Here is a 12,953-nt window from a genome sequence, read left to right as displayed (position 1 = left end):
CCGAGCTATAGCTGATTGACTATCACAATGTATGCGTATAGCTGGCACAGGTTTCTCCCACATAAGAATATCTTCCAAAAAATTTCTAAGCCATTCAGCTTCTTCTGCTGCTTTGTCTAAGGCTATGAACTCAGATTTCATCGTCGATCTGGCTAACACTGTTTGTTTGGTAGATTTCCATGATATTGCTGCTCCTCCTAGTGTAAAGACATATCCATTCGTGGATTTTGAGTTTTTAGAATCTGATATCCAGTTAGCATCATTGTATCCTTCTAAGACTGCTGGTTCTTTACCATAGTAAAGCCCAAAATCTTTGGTGTAGCGCAAGTAATTGAGTACCCTCGTTATAGCTTTCTAGTGTGTATGACCTGGATTACTTGTATATCGACTAAGTACGTTTACTGCATGCGCCAGATCCGGTCTAGTACAATTGGTCAAGTACATGAGACTTCCGATTACACGTGCATACTCGTTTTGTGAAACCGCTTCACCTGAATTCTTTGTCAAGTGCATTTGGGGATCTAACGGAGTTTTTGCCGTACTATTAGAGTAATTTTTAAATCTCTCTAATATTGTTTGAGCATAATGAGATTGGGTTAAGATAATTTCGTTTGAATTTCTTGTGACTTTAACCCCGAGAATTACATCTACTAATCCCAAGTCTTTCATCTCAAATGTCCCTTTGAGCATGTTCTTTGTTTGATTGATAATGTCTTTATTGCTTCCAATAATGAGCATATCATCTACATATAGACATAGCAAAACATACGCATTTTTTGTAGTTTTGTAGTATATGCATTTGTCACATTCATTTATTTTGAAACCATTTGACATCATTGTATTGTCAAATTTTTCGTGCCATTGTTTAGGAGCTTGTTTAAGCCCATAAAGTGACTTTACAAGTCGACATACTTTGTCTTCCTGTCCGGGAATGATAAAACCTTCAGGTTGTTTCATGTAAATTTCCTCTTCTAAATCACCATTTAGAAAAGCAGTTTTTACATCCATTTGATGGATTTCTAGGTCTTAAGGCTGCGATTGCTATCATCAGTCTTATTGATGTTATTCTCGTCACTGGAGAATATGTATCAAAATAGTCAAGACCTTCCTTTTGTCGGAATCCTTGAACTACAAGCCTAGACTTGTATTTTCCACCAGGTTTGCGTGTCATTATCCATTTATTCCCTAATGCTTTGCAGCCAGGTGGTAAATCCGTTATGTAATACGTTAATTTTGCATAATCGAATCTAATTCACTCCTGACAGCTTCGTTCCAAAATGGAGCTTCTGGTGAAGCCATGGCTTCTGCCAAAGTTTTTGGAACATTTTCCACTAAAAATGCCATTAGGAAATCTTCTCCAAAAGATTTTTCCTTTCGAGCTCTTTTGCTTCTTCGAGGTTCATCTTTTTCTTCATTTTCTGAAATATCATTTATAGAAATCTCGACGTTTGTCTCAGTTTCTGAGTTCTTGTCATTGTCTCTTTCTTCTCGAGTTCGTTTTGAACCTTGTTTTTCCTTATATGGAAAAATATTTTCGAAGAAAGATGCATTTCTTGATTCCATGACTGTATTTTCATTAATATCTGATATTTTAGATTTATGTACCAGAAATCGATAAGCATTACTGTTATGTGCATATCCGATGAAGATGCTATCCACTGTTTTAGGTCCAATAGTGACCTTCTTTGGTGGCGGTACCGCAACTTTTGCCAGGCACCCCCACACTTTGAGGTATTTATACGAAGGTGAATTACCTTTCCATAATTCATATGGAGTTTTGCTAGTTACTTTGTGTGGAATCTTGTTGAGGATATAATTAGTGGTAAGCAACGCTTTCCCCCACATGTTCTGGGGTAACCCAGATTCCTGCAACATAGCATTCATCATCTTTTTTAGAGTTCGATTTTTGCGTTCAGCAACTCCATTAGATTCTGGTGAGTAAGGAGCTGTAGTTTGATGGATTATTTCATGTTCTTTACAGAATGCATTGAACGGACCATCATACTCGCCTCCTCTGTCGCTTCTAACTACTTTAATAGTTGTTTTAAGCTGATTTTCGACCTCGAGTTTAAATTCCTTAAATTTTTCCAAGGTTTCATCTTTGCTATGTAATAAATAAACATAACAGTATTTTGTGGAGTCATCTATGAAGGTCACAAAGTACTTTTTACCACCTCTAGTTTGTAAGTATTTTAAATCACATAAATCGGTATGAATTACATCTAGATGTTTATTAGTTCTTTCAACACGAGATGATGGCGTTTTGTGAGCTTAGCCTGTACGCATACTTCACATTTTTGTTTACTTGTTTTGCATTTAGGAATTAGATTTAAATTCATTAATCTTTGTATAGACTTGTAGTTTACATGGCCTAATCTTTCATGCCATATATTAAAAGACTCAACCAAATAAGCAACTGGCTCATTCTTATTCATTGAAACTTTTGGAGCTACAACTTTTGGAGTGACTGTCATTACATTCAACTTGACAAGTCCACCCTTAACATATCCCCTTCCCAAATACATCACATTCTTCCTAATCACGAGCTTATCCGCCTCAAAGCTTGTGGCAAATTCATTCTTGCTGAGCAAGGTTCCCGAGACCAGGTTCTTCCTCATGTCAGGCACATGCTTCACATTTGTTAGAGTGACCTCACGTCCAGATGTCATCTTCAAGATCACATTGCCGCGTCCTTCAATCTTGGAGACTGCAGTGTTTCCCATCTTGAGCTTCTCTTCAGTCTTGCTTTTCTGATAGGTGCTGAACATCGCCATATCGGTGCAAATGTGGGTGGTTGCACCAGTGTCATACCACCATTCCTTGGGGTTGTTGCTTTCAACCATGTTTGCTTCAGTCACCACAGCAACGAGATCCTCCTCAGTGAGATTTGCCTGAGCCTTCTCATCTTTGATCTTTTTGCGACACTCAACAGTTTTGTGCCCCACTTTGTGGCAGTAGTGACATTTCCCCTTGAACTTCTCCACATTCACATTGATCTCAATACCTTTGTTCTCGAAGTTTTTTCCAGAAGCCTTCAAGGCTGCAGCAGTTTTGGAAGGCTTGGCAGGAGAATAGGCGTATGCCTTTCCTTTGCCTTTGTGCTCAGCCATGTTGACACTGTGCTCCTTTGTACCGACCTTTGCAGCAGTTCGGTTTCTGGATTCCATCTGAAGCCTCGTGATGAGCTCCTCGAGCCCCATCTTCTTCTTCTTGTGCTTCAAGTAGTTCTTGAAATCCGCATAGCTTGGAGGAAGCTTTTCAATGAAGCTGAGAGTTGTGAATGTCTCGCAGATGGACATTCCTTCAGCAGCCGCATGCGATTCATGGCAATGAGCTGAAGCGCTTCCACCTGATCCATGATGGGTTTTGAATCCACCATTTTGAAGTCGTGGAATTTTGAGACCACATACTTCTGGCAGCCAGCGTCCTCACCTCTGTACTTCTTGTCTAGTGATCTCCATAGCTCTTTCGCCGTGGGAATCTCACAGTAGACACGGTACAATGGGTCAATGAGGCGACCCAAAATGTAACCTTTGCAGATGAAGTCGGAATGCACCCATATGTCAACAGTTGCGAGGCTGTGAACATCATCAACTAGGACAGTCGGAGGAGTTTGAACTGCCACCGGACCACTTGGCAGTTGCTGAAATTGAACCCGTCTGATAAAGACCAGCACCGAATAGGGTACGGCGAGTGGTTTCATCAGCAGCATTCCCCGCAGGGAGGAAAGTGCTCGTTGTTGCTGCAGTGGTTGACGCTGTGATGTTTCCAGCGGTTGTCACGCCCAGTGCCGTGCGAAGGGTTTTACGGGCCTAAGGCAAGTTTTAAAAATAAATTTATATACAACTATAAAGAAAACAATTTTCTAATACGATATATCACCTTCGCAAAATACATAAGTTTAACACTTACAAGAATAAGTTTATTACGTAAATATGTTATATTATGTCCTATAAAAAAAGTATATAGATTTAGAAATTGAGTTATTCGATTTTCGTGAAAAGTTTTTTTTTAGAAATAACTTTAAGCAACTAAATTAGAAATTATTTTAAATTTTGAAGCCCTAGAAAATGTAATATTATTCGGGGGCCTAAGGCGAATGCCTTTTTCAATACACTGTAGGCACGCCTTTGGTCACGCCAGTTGCTGCAGCGTTGAGTGGAGTCTGAATGACATCCGAGGTGTCCATGGGAGTGGGGGTGTTGTTCTCGTTTGTCATTTTCCTGTAGAGAAAACATGAAAACGGATTAGTACTCCATTCAACAATTAACATATTATTTTAAAGAAAATAATAGTCTAAAATCGATCTTCATTTTTGGTGTTTGAACCAAATCATATCGATATAAGTCTTGAAAAACCGTTTTGCAAACTCGCTTAAAAGCGTTCGCAGAAACCATTTTTATAGACTGAGAATGTTTCACAAACTCGCTTAAGAAAGCGATCTTGAAACGATTCATTTATAGAACGTTTTGAAGATGTATCAAAAACGTTTTGCGAAAAAATGCTAAAAAGCAATCCGCAAATCGTAATGAAATAAAACAGAAACGTTTCGCGGAAGTACTATAAAGCAAATCGCAAACACGTTTTTAGAATAACGCTGAAACGTTTCGCGGATAAGCGTATAGCAAATCGCAAACATCGTTATGAGATAAGAGCAAAACGTTTCGCGGAAGTGCTATAAAGCAAATCGCAAACACGGTTCCAAAACCCGTTCTATTAATCGTTTTTCAACCCGATTCGAGCTTTAGACATAAAGCGATTTTGAGTTAAGATTGTAAATGCCAGTAAACCGGACTGATGTAAACGATATAATAAAAGCGAAGTTAAGGAAATAGACGAATATAGAAAACGAATACGAGAACAATAAGAAATCGTATTCGCAACGAGACATGGAGGCGAGATATGATCTCTTTCCTTAACTCAAAATATTCGCTCCGTTAGTGAGACGGAACTGTACGAATATAGAGTCCCAGGATACAACCATGGCAGACGAATCACGCCTCACTCGTGATCGCCCTATCGAACTATAAACTCTACGAAACACTCTCGTTTTTATGACTTACTCTAAGGGAATTTTGATGCTGGTTTCGATGTGAAAAATTTAAAGAAAATGAGAAGAGGAGAGTCCGTATTTAAATAGAAGACTAGGAGCGGTTTTTCGAAACTGTTGCGAACGTTTTCCGAAAATCTCGCAACGATCTCGGAGTGGAACGTTGAGCAGCTTTCTCCGCAAGTTTCTCTCTAGTTGACTCGTATTGATCCATTTCGAACAGATAAACTTTGTGTTTTTTTTAAACGAACTACATGTCGTTTATACACAAATGTCATGCTGTTTTTTAGAAATAAAATGGCAAAGCGTTGAGCTTAACTTGGTCCAAAAAGAATAATACTTATCGGGCCTAGTGTCCTCCATCCAAGCCCAAGCCGGGCTCAGCCCGGCCGGCGGCGGCGGCGCGCGTGGAGATCTTTCTTCTCTCTCCAAGCTGTTTAAGCTTTCATGGTAAGTGAACATATATATATTGCTCAACTTCTCTTCCTCTAAACGATGTGGGACAAGTTCCCTTACATCATTTGCTTTTCACATATTTCATTAAAGCCTACAGGCTATTAATGGATCCAACATGCATACCATGCACTAAAGGTTGGACCCTGCTCTCCCTCAATTCTCATGTTAGGTTAATGAGCCAACAGTCGGTCTGAAAACACCTCAGGCAAAAAAAAAGAAGAAAAAAAAGCAAAACAAAGATTGTTGACGAATGTCTTCAAGGTTCGATGAGATTTCCCCCTGATTTTAGAGACAAATAACTCGAGTGTTGAGACCTTCTCGATGGGTATCTCCGATCTTATCTTTACTAAGAAGAGACGTAAAAACAGAATCTTCTTCTCTATTCGTTTTCGATTAAAAAAAATTTGTAACAAGATCAATTCAAATATAAATACCACAAAATGAGATACTAACAAAGCTCTGTAACTTGTTTTTCTTTTTTCCTTCGTATTTTTCGAAAGAAGGATACATAAACTGAAAATATATTATATCCACCAAAAGCTCTGGGGAGCCGACTTCTCCCATGCGCCCATATCTCTAGAGACAATCTCCTAGATTTGTTACACATCTCAACTCAAATTAAAATCACAAAGTAAGCAAAGAAAAAAATCATCAAGATTTGGGTTATAAAGGAAGGAAAATAGGTTGAGAGGAACTGGAATCATGGAAAGGAAGAGATTATAAAATAGGAAGTCGGATTCTTCCTGGAGAAGGCGCCTGAGAGAAGAGATGTTCCACAACTGCGGCGAGCACCACCGTGTATTCCTTCACCATTTCGGCCAGTGCCGTCACCAGCAACATTTTTGCTTACTTTATTATCTCAATCGAATTTTATTTTCTTCTTTTTCGTTCTCTGTTTTTCTCTTATTTTTACACAATTCTCTTTATTTATATAGCTGGAGAGGGGAAGTAAAACCTAGGGGTGTCTGCTACCATATCCGCTCTTTGTTTTCTAATTCTTTTTAATTTATCACTTTATCAAGATTTCTATTTGACTAGTCAGATGTGTAAGAATACCAAAAAATATTTTGAGTTAATTTTGTAGTAATATTTATGTTGATTACTTTAGAAAATTTTAAATTACCAGATGAAAAAAATAAAATAAAACAGTTTCAAAATTACCACTACAAAATTAAATCATTTTCGGTAAATAATACAAACTTGACATTTTTACTTTCCTTTTTTTAATTAGTTTATATTATATGGTAATTATTTTTCGGTATTGTAATAATAATAAGAACCAATAGAATGGGAAATTAATTGAAAATTTTAACAGCATTGATTTTCTACTAAATATCGACAATAAATTTGATTAAAATTATAGTAGTTGCGACAAAAGTCGTCTAGTTTGGACAATAAAAAAAGTGTTTGAGGAGAAAAATTGCATTGGACATGCACCTGGCCATTTTTTTTCATGATGCATGACACACTTCGAAACCGTGTGATGTTTATCCGGTCGATATCTATCTTGCTTCCATATGGCATGCGTCATGTAACAGCTACGTCCCACAATTAAAAATAAATTATTTAATTACAAATCTATACTATTAAAAGAAACATTCTGAAAAAATCTACTTATGAAAGGTTGTTTGACCATTTCATTAGAATTAAAAAAATTTTGGTCCTAAACTAATTACTCTAATTATACATAATTAATAACTTTAACAACCCGTTTATCTTTTTGTGTTACCATGAAAAATTAATAAAATCTCCTAATATCGTGGGATCACAATCATTTGTTGTGCATGGATATTAAAGTCACTAAAATCACAATCATATGAAAGATAAAGTAATATTTCATATTCCATACATCAACTAATAATATCATTAAACATATTGTACAATAACATCTTACATTATATAGTTTCAAATATTTTCAAAATAAAATTTAATAAAAACCACTTTAACAAATCATATGTTAAAACAAAATTATATATATATATATATATATATATATATATATATATATTACGTTAACTTAAGTTTTATAATAAGCATTATAATAAAAAAAATTATTAAGAAAATTTTATAACTTATTAATAACCTTACAAATATGTTCTATTGAATTATTTAAAAAAAAACTACCAAGTAAACCTTAGGCCATATCAATTTAACAAATGTAACTCTTATAAAATACACACAAAATATAATGAGAGAGTAGGTTTAAGTATCCGGGTCAGTTCTTTTCTATCTAGGTTTTTTCGTGTCCAAATGTTATTTGAATTTTTTTTCATGTCAGAATTGGTATGTAATCATAATTCAAATACATATTAAATATATGTAATATTTGAATACATAGCAGGTCTAGGTCGGTTCAGATATTTAAAGTCTAAAAAGAATAAGTACCTGAAAACCTACATAATGATCTGAAACTTGAAAAATATTAGAAAACCTAACAAATACTCAAAATGTATTAAAATATCCGAAAAAGATCTAAACTTTTTCCCGAGATATAACCCGAGAAACTAAAAATATCCAAACTTTTATCTGAATATCCAAATTTTTTTTTTTTAATTTAGAATTTTATCTGAAACCTGAAAGTATAACTGAAAACTCAAACCCAAAACAAACAAAAAAAATATCTATAATACCAAAAATATATTTGAAATACTCAATATACTAATATACTCAAAACATTTCATGTACTTTGGGTATCCGAGTCTTGACTAGGATCCGTACTAAACCAAGATATGTTGGTCCGAAAAAATACCCAATATATACATTTCCTTGGACCCGGTTCTCATCAGTTTTATTTTTGGATTTGAATAAATGCCTAGACTTAAGAGAGAGAGAGTTATATAAAAATGTATATACAAAATCTCAAATAAACTAATTGATAAGTCATATAATTTTAAACTAATTGTTCTCGATATAATACGATTTTGTAACATAATAATGTACAATAAACCCAAAATACTAATTCATATTAAACTTTATCTATAATCCAAAGCCCGCGCTTTCGAAGCGCGGGTCAAAATCTAGTTAATCTTAAAATGATTGTCTAGATTTGATCTATAAGATGTAGACACTGATTGATTAAGAAAGATTTATTATTGATTTAAGAACGAATTACTTACAAGGGACGCATTAACACATTCTCTGTTCCAATAATACTTCCCCACAAAAACTTGTCTTAAATAACACTTAGATAATTAGATCAACTCTATGGCACCATAAGACATCTTGTAAGTAGAAATGAATCTAAAGCAACCAAGAAAATTATATGAATAAGGAAGAGAAAATGTTTCAAAAAAAAGAGAGAGGGAAATCTTTATATATAAAGTACAGTTCTCTCAATCCTGGTGCCTCCACGTCACCCGCCAGCTAGATAAGTCGTTCTTTCTACACGCGACACGTGTCTGAAGCGCTGCGTTTCATTAAAGCTTACCGTGATGGGCTTTTTCTGTTTGATGCGTGTTGGGTTCTGAGAAAGGAGGCTGCGTCCAGCCCAGAAGAGAGGTGCTTCGCGTTGTAACCCTAATTGCTAGATCGAGACTGCGTATCGACTTTCCTTTCTTGCAGAGGAGATGAAATTCCTCAGATTCTGAAAGCCATAAACGTGGGGAGCTGATGGGCTGGGTATGCTCTTACTGGATTCAAGGGTGATTATGTTCTTAAACTCATGTTCATGGTAAGATTAAACTATTTCGGTTTGTAATCTCAACATTATCAAGCTTTTGAATTTAGATCTTTATTAAGGTGATTTTGCTTTTAAAGTCATGTTCAATATGTTCTTAATTTTGCTTCCAGATCCACTGCATTGAACATGTTCTTAATTTCTTTATCCACGATCTACACTTCAATATGTGTTAATCTTCTTAGATGTGGTGTTTCTCCGAGTATAAAAAAGTATGCTTTGCTCCCCTCCAAACCATCTTCTATATCTCTCAAACTATACTATCTTCATCTTCAACATTTGCTCGAGGTGATTTTTGAATTTCATCTGCTTCTGATTTTGAGTATTTTAGTATGATTCATGGATTTTGATTTTGTGTGTAGTGGACTATGATATACATCAACAACTTCGAGTTGATGAGAAATAGAGATTATAGGCTCAAACCGAAGCTGTCAATCTTCTCTGCGGTGCCAAAACCCAGGTACACTCTATTCCATTAGAGCTTTTGGATTGTCCTTTTTATCTGTGATTTAGGGGATTTTTCGTGTTTTGCCATTGCAGATAAAGGAATTAGAGTCTTGACTACGCCTACTCTGATTTTGATTTCAAGGAGTTAGAGTAAAATTAAGATCAGTCGGGTTCATGAGAGGATTATAAAGTAAAAGGATTTTGATTTCAAGCAGAGTTGCGGATCTCTGTTTAGATCGGCAGTTGAGTTTCCGACAACTAAACAACGTAGCAGAACGATGAACGTGTCTTCGTCTTCTTAGAACTTTCGCATTAACTCTTGGTAGGTTTATTTTAGTTAAATTGATTTTTTAATCTTATTTGATTTGATATGATTAAAATCTTTTTTCTGTTACAGATTGGAGTGATTTGTGGTGTTGATCATGAGGATCTAAAGAGCATAAACATTATATCTAAATCGAAAGAGGAGCCGTAAGTTCCACTATATCCACGATATCTTTTCTCATTTGATTGTTTATAATATTTACTATTGCGAAATTGACTCTCTAACAGAGTTTGATAGGAAGATACGTTTTACATACACCAAACCGAAAAAGACTACCTTTTTAAACCGACACCATCGTTTGACCAAGTTTAAGAGGAAATAGCTACTCTCTAATGTTTTGTGGCTTTGTTTACTTGAAAATGATGGTGATTATTTATGTACATGGTTGGATTTCAGTGGCTAAGTGTTAATACACGCCTTTCCTCTTCCTGGACTTGGAAAATGATTGGATGATGAGGAGAAGGAAGCCATTCTTACAGGTGTTTAGCACAGGTACTTGCAAAACTGTAACACCAAGAATCAACAGCCAAATGATTATTGTTTTCCCTGGAAGGTATTAGCTTTCTTGCCTATTGTTCTTTTTTTTTTTTAAAGCTATCTGATGCTTATGTTGCGCTTCTATTTTTTTAGCCCAATCAAGTATGAAAAGAATGCCTTGGAGGTTGTTGGGAAAAATTCAAAAAGAATAGTGTCGCTCTTCACATTGTCAATTTTTGAGTAGATAATGACGAGGAAAAACCTCAGAAACTGGAGCCCCTCCTTTCAGCCGTCAATAACAACGACGGTAGCCACATTGTTCATATTCCTTCTGAAGCCAATGCTTTCTCGATGTCCTTCTCAGATATTATAAACAGAACAGTCCAGACATTAGATCTAGGTTGACGACAACATTGGATGTGATTGTATATCTCTATATCATTGATACACATTTTATTTTCTAAATAATATTGAAATTTTTTTTGAATTATAAAACCACAACAAAAGCCATATTTTAGACTTAAAAAAAAAAGAAAAACAAATACAGAGCTGAACTAATATTTAAATTTTAAATTAATAAAAATTTATATTAAATATTTATTTTAACTATTCGAAATAACATTGCGGGCCGACTCTAGTTACCTATAATAACATACATTTTGTGTGTAATGACTAGAATAACATACAAAAAAAAAAAAAGTGTGTTAAAGTCCAAAATACCCAATCTATTAAATTAATTAAGCCAATTTAAAAAATAAACACTCCTAAACCACTAGTAAAAATACAGTTATGTTGACAAAAATAAAATGTAAAAGCTTTAAAAATAAAACATAAAACCTAATGACAACTCTCTTTCCCGTGACCCCAAGAACCCTAAATCCCCAAAATGGGAAATCCTCAAACTCTTGATTCTCTTTCTTTTTAACATGATTCCTCATCGATTCGGTCATGTCGCCCCTATACTCTACCATTAAAACATTTGATTCACATAGGAGAAAGTGAATCCGAAACCCAGTCGACGAACCCTAAATCCCCTTTCTGAAATTCACAGTTCCGTCGATCTCAAGCCTTTCATCACTTATTCTCGTTGATTTCCAACTACTATAAGCTCATATCCGCTTCAATCAGTTTATTTCATCCATTCATGCAATCTAAGGTTAGTCTCTGTCATTCGATTTATTTATTTATTTTGGGAGTCAATGAATTCCATTTTCTTCATCACAGAGTTCATATTAGTGTTTTTCGTCTTTACATATGTCGATATCAGTTTGGGTGTTGTTGTTCAGGTTTCAAGGAATCACTGTTCTTCTTGTTTATTTTTTGAAAAGAGTTGTTCTTCTTGTTTTGTTCACTTTACTCTTTACAATGCAGAAGCAATCTTCTGGAAATATACAATCTATCTTTGGACCACCAAGGAATGGCTGGACAGTATCATCATAGTTTTTTTTTTGGAAAGAGCTGCAAGTTCCATTGAATACTGATGATGTCTCTGGTATGGTGTGTCTTGTAAAAATGACTGCGTAGAGAAATATAGGAGGTATGAGTACTTTTTGTTTTGCAACAGATTAGGGGTTTAATATATGCTGCGTGTGGGTTTTTGTTACATATATGCTGCGTGTAGGTTTTTTCAGACACTGGTGAGATGGCTCCTGCAAGGCTGAGGAAAAAAAAGTTCACATCAGCTAAAGATTTCAAAACTCAAAAGTGTGCCTAGAATGAGGATCCTGGTGACTGTGGTGTTTAAAAGCCGTGAAGTATATTGAGTGTAAGGCGAGTGGTTGCGGTTTTGTGGACTTTCTGACCGGTGCATCCCGACAACGCGTATGAAGTTAGCTGCTGAGATCTATGATGAGGTTGCGGATATGTAGTTGTATTTCATGTTTTAGAAACCAAACTTATTTACTACTTTGTTGAGTTGTGAACATATCTTTATTTTCTTGTCCAGTGGTTAATGTTAATTTACTTTGAAAGAGTCCTTGAAAGGGATATCAGAAAAGAGTAATGCATAGACATTGTCTAACCACGAACAAGAGGAACATTATCAAACCAGAAACAAGTAAAAAATAGACGCATTATCTAACCAAAAACAAGAGACATATTGTCTAACCAGAAAATAGCAAATGAGAACAAATTGTCTAAGCAATATGACGTATTTTACAATTGTGACCAACCGATGACAAATTGAATTTTTTTTTTCTTTGTCGTTTCTTATCGTGACTTGGAGAATAAGAAATTTTACGGCTAAACCTAGGTTTTAGTAAATAGCGGCTAGTGGTGGTCGACTTTTGATTCAATTACTTAACAGAAATTTATTAATTTTAATTAGTTAACTGGAATTTTTAATTATAATTGGTTCAATTATCAAACCGGAATCTGCCTGGTTAAAAAGTCTGTTACTACAAATTACTCGTAAAGATCTGTCATAACGTACAAAAAGTATTCTAAAATATAGAGTTAGTTTTGTTATCAATTTATAAGTCTGCTGCGTAGCATACTTATTCGAAATGTTTACCGTTTATAAA

At 35.2% G+C, this 12,953-nt stretch overlaps 1 long non-coding RNA gene across 3 annotated transcripts; it reads left to right on the top strand.

Annotated features, from left to right (window-relative positions):
* The first annotated feature begins 3,642 nt into the window (after positions 1-3,642).
* Positions 3,643-12,406, top strand: LOC103833641. 3 transcript variants are annotated; one of them, XR_004450310.1, is made up of 9 exons: positions 3,643-9,176; positions 9,296-9,470; positions 9,545-9,642; positions 9,723-9,951; positions 10,027-10,100; positions 10,351-10,507; positions 10,585-11,587; positions 11,803-11,968; positions 12,063-12,406. It is a non-coding gene; the product is annotated as an uncharacterized LOC103833641 (long non-coding RNA). The 3 variants fall into 3 exon arrangements; XR_004450311.1 differs by having other exon boundaries at positions 3,644-9,176; positions 9,368-9,470; positions 12,053-12,406; XR_626244.3 differs by having other exon boundaries at positions 3,644-9,176; positions 12,053-12,406.
* The last annotated feature ends 547 nt before the right edge of the window (positions 12,407-12,953 follow it).

The sequence above is a fragment of the Brassica rapa genome, chromosome A08 (genome assembly GCF_000309985.2).
Source record: "Brassica rapa cultivar Chiifu-401-42 chromosome A08, CAAS_Brap_v3.01, whole genome shotgun sequence".
NCBI lineage: Eukaryota > Viridiplantae > Streptophyta > Magnoliopsida > Brassicales > Brassicaceae > Brassica > Brassica rapa.
This window is presented reverse-complemented; position numbering and strand designations above follow the sequence as displayed.